This window comes from Pinus tabuliformis, chromosome 6 (genome assembly GCF_031772625.1).
Source record: "Pinus tabuliformis cultivar Carrire ecotype Pingquan chromosome 6, CPIR1, whole genome shotgun sequence".
NCBI classification, from domain to species: domain Eukaryota; kingdom Viridiplantae; phylum Streptophyta; class Pinopsida; order Pinales; family Pinaceae; genus Pinus; species Pinus tabuliformis.
This window is the reverse complement of record NC_142292.1, coordinates 1,870,303,992-1,870,308,826: the sequence shown is the minus strand read 5'-3', so window position 1 is coordinate 1,870,308,826 and position 4,835 is coordinate 1,870,303,992.

Genomic DNA, 4,835 nt, shown 5'->3' with positions numbered 1-4,835 from the left:
CTCTGCTCAAACTATTTAACATGCAAAGTTGGATCTGATTCTTCAACTTGTCCTGACGATGAACCACACTGGTTGGCTCGAAACGCCTAAACAAATGATATATCTTGTGATTTACGCTGGAAAAATTTCTCGTAAACTACACATTAAGAAAGTTTGTGCACTCCTATATGGATAAACATGCTTATTATCTTTCATGAGTTTCATCAAATATTTAACATATTATTCATCAACTTTATTTAGATATTCATCATCTCCAATTAACAAATATACATTAAGCAAGTTCATGCACTCTTATATCGATAACATGCTTATTATTTTTCATGAGTTTCATTAAAGATTTAACATATTATTCATCAACTTTGGATTTGGCGAGGATGAATTCTAGTATATTACCAAGTGTGTTTTTTTCAATTGTAGTTCTTACTTTCATGATTAATTTGGTTGTAATTTTTACTTCCACGATTAATTTAGTCTAAGTTCTCTAGGTAGTCATTAATGATCTATTCAGTGCTATGTGGGGGTTTTACTTTTCAACAAATATGAAGTATCTATGTTACATTGGGACCTAGTGACCTTGTTGAAAAACCCTAGCAAACATCTTTGAAACCATTTACTAGCACTAGTTGAACTTGAGATATCTCAAAAACTAAAAGGAACAAATAAGGGTTGCTTTGCCAATCCACTCATAACCTAATCCACTTTGGTGTACTTATATTCTCAAAGTGAATCAAATACCAAGAATGATCTATGTCTGCTAAAACCTATAATCACATTGTTTCCCTAATAGCAACTAAAAACTTCTATACCCAGTTGTTGAACTTTTGCAACCAATTATAAACCTTCAACAAGAAGTAGTTTTCTAACGAGAATTATTGCCATATCTTCCTTGGTTTTACGAGGAAAAAGAAATAAAATTTCATTTGTTATCAAAGGTAAACCAAATTCATTATTTGCATACTTCCAAACCTAGGGTTTCATATCCAAAGTAGATCCTAACCACATCAATGAAACAAACTTTGTTTTTATGTATCATCCAAACATTATGTACAATTACAGACTCACCTCTAATCCATTGTTTATAAAAATGTTGAATATTTTCATACATGATATACTGAACAGTTGGACAATGAAAATAGTTGTCATCGCTATTCTTCCATTTATATGATTTTTGCAACTTATTTGAAAGAGCAATTTTGTCCCAACAATTAGACTTGTAGCATAAAGAACATGGTTAATACATATGATTAGACCAAAAACTAGTTACTACCAAAATTCAACCAAAAAAAATATTACTGCATAAAAATAGAATTAAAAACAAAAAATATAAAAACAAAAATTTCCCAAATTAAAAATAAATAAATGATAAACTTTTTTTTACCAAAATTTAGTGATTTTTTTGGTGCTAATACTAACATCACCATTACAACAAGATATTTTTCTAGTGCTAATACTGCCATTACAACAAGATATAAGAGGGATATAATGCAAAAAGTTTAATAATAATATGTATGTAGAAGATGGTCTTCACACTGGTGAATTCATGATAATCAATGGGACTACAGTCAAAAAAATTGGATGTTATTTACTTTTTTACATAGATTGTCAAAATAATTGCATAAGTCGGTTTTTTTTAACCAAAATTTAACAAAAACTTTGCTAGTGCTAACATTAGAACCACCATTACAACAAGATATCTTTCTAGTGTTGACAACACCATTATAGTAAGATACCTCAAGAGAGACAGAAAATCTAAAAAGTATGATAGTAATACGTATCCAGAAGATGGTATTGAAACTAGTAATTGTTCACGAATCCATAAGATTGTAAGGTCATTCTCATTATCATAATCATTGTCATCATCATCACATCCTTGTCATTTTTATTGCCATCATTACATTATCATCATAATCACCATTCATGCCATCATCATCATCATTATGGACATTGTTTGCAATTGTTCATAATTGTAGATGTTGTAAGAAATATCATCAACCCAAAAAATGTGATCAGTGCTAGAAAAGGGTTGTTTAGGACACATTGATATACGTAACAGAAATAACAACTCTATTTTTGAGAGATGATCGATGATGATGATCATCACCACCATTATCATCGTCATTGTCATTTTTGTCATCCCCATCATCATCATTAATGTAATTTCTATCGACATTGTTGTAATCATCATCATCATTCATGCCATTATAGTTTTTGATGATGACCTAGATTAAAATGATGATGATGACACCAAAGATAATGCTTATGATTATGACAATGACAACATCTAAAATTGGGAAGATTCGCCAACGTCATTAGCATCGTCATCATCATAATCATTGCCATCATCATCATTGTCATTGTAACCACTATCGTCTTTATCATCATAATCACAATTCATGTCATTGCCATCATCTTCATTTTCATCATTGTCAATATTATTGACATTGTCATCAATTGTTCATAATTGTCAATGCCATAAGGAATATCATCAATGCAGAAAATATGATGAGTGTTGGAAAAGGGATGCAAAAGCAAACATAGAAATGGGGGCAACAATAGAAGTAAAATTGGATGAAAAGTGGATACAACATAAGTAGATGCACAACAACATGAAAAACCTGACACAAAAGTGGATGCAAAAGTAGATGCAGTTGTCAATGCAAACTTGGATGCAAACATGAAGGCAAAAGTGGAAGCAAACATGGGTCCAATGGTAGGTGTAAAACTTGGCACAAATTGTGTTGAAACAAATGTGGATGCAACAACGGACACAAAAGCAGATGCAAAAATGGATGAAACAAAAGTGGATGCAATAGGGGATGCAAACGTGGAAGCAAATGTGGTTGCAATAGTAGGCGCAAGATATGGTGCAACAAAAGTGGATGTAAAAATAGACAAAAAATATGCAAAATAAGATGCAAAAATGGATGTAAAAGTGGAAGCAAACATTGATGCAACAGGCAAAACAAAATTGGATGCAAAAAATGGATACAATGTAAGTAGATGCAAAAGTAGATACAAAATGAGATGCAAAACCCAATGCATAAACCTGACACAAAAGTGGATGCAAAAATAGATGCAATATTTGATGCAAAAGAGGATGTGAACATGGATGCAAAATTGGAAGCAAACGTGGATACAACAGTGAGTGCAAACATGGTGCAAATTGTGGCATAACAAAAGTGGATGTAATGATAGATGCAAAAAAAGAATCAAAGTATGATGCAAATGAAGATGTAAAAAGGGATGCAAAAAGTGAAATTTAAAATGGGTGCAACAGTGGATGCAAAATTGTGTGCAAAAGTGGATGCAATAGAAGTCGATGCAAAAGTAGATGCAAAACGAGACACAAAACCCGATGCAAATCCTGGTCCAAAATTGGATACAAAAAGGGATGCAAAAATAGATGTAGTAGTTGATGAAAACCTAGACGCAAATGAGGATGAAAACATGGATGCAAAATTATAATCAAAAGTGGGTGCAAAAGGAGGTGCCAAACTAGGCGCTAATTGTGGCACAAAAATATTAGATGCAATAGTGGGTATAATAATAGATGCAAAAGAGGATGTAAATATGGATGCCAAACAAGATGGAAAAGTGGATGCAACTTTTGTAGAGAGATAGGAACTTTTGTTGCATCCACTTTTCCATATTGTTTGGCATCCATATTTACATCCTCTTTTGCATCTATTATTGTACCCACTATTGCATCTAATATTTTTGTGCCACAATTATCGCCTAGTTTGGCACCTCCTTTTGCACCCACTTTTGATTATAATTTTGCATCCATGTTTGCATCCTCATTTACGTCTAGGTTTTCATCAACTACTACATCTATTTTTGCATCCCTTTTTGTATCCAATTTTGGACCAGGATTTGCATCGGGTTTTGTGTCTCGTTTTGCATCTACTTTTGCATCGACTTCTATTGCATCCACTTTTGCACACAATTTTGCATCCACTGTTGCACCCATTTTAAATTTCACTTTTTGCATCCCTTTTTACATCTTCATTTGAATCATACTTTGATTCTTTTTTTGCATCTATCATTACATCCACTTTTGTTATGCCACAATTTGCACCATGTTTTGCACTCACTGTTGTATCCACGTTTGCTTCCAATTTTGCATCCATGTTCACATCCTCTTTTGCATCAAATATTGCATCTATTTTTGCATCCACTTTTGTGTCAGGTTTATGCATTGGGTTTTGCATCTCTTTTTGTATCTACTTTTGCATCTACTTACATTGTATCCATTTTTTGCATCCAATTTTGTTTTGCCTGTTGCATCAATGTTTGCTTCCACTTTTACATCCATTTTTGCATCTTATTTTGCATATTTTTTGTCTATTTTTACATCCACTTTTGTTGCACCATATCTTGCGCCTACCATTGCAACCACATTTGCTTCCACGTTTGCATCCCCTATTGCATCCACTTTTGTTTCATCCATTTTTGCATCTGCTTTTGTGTCCGTTGTTGCATCCACATTTGTTTCACCACAATTTGTGCCAAGTTTTACACCTACCATTGGACCCATGTTTGCTTCCACTTTTGCCTTCATGTTTGCATCCAAGTTTGCATTGACAACTGCATCTACTTTTGCATCCACTTTTGTGTCAGGTTTTTCATGTTGTTGTGCATCTACTTATGTTGTATCCACTTTTCATCCAATTTTACTTCTATTGTTGCCCCCATTTCTATGTTTGCTTTTGCATCCCTTTTCCAACACTCATCATATTTTCTGCATTGATGATATTCCTTATGGCATTGACAATTATGAACAATTGATGACAATGTCAATAATATTGACAATGATGAAAATGAAGATGATGGCG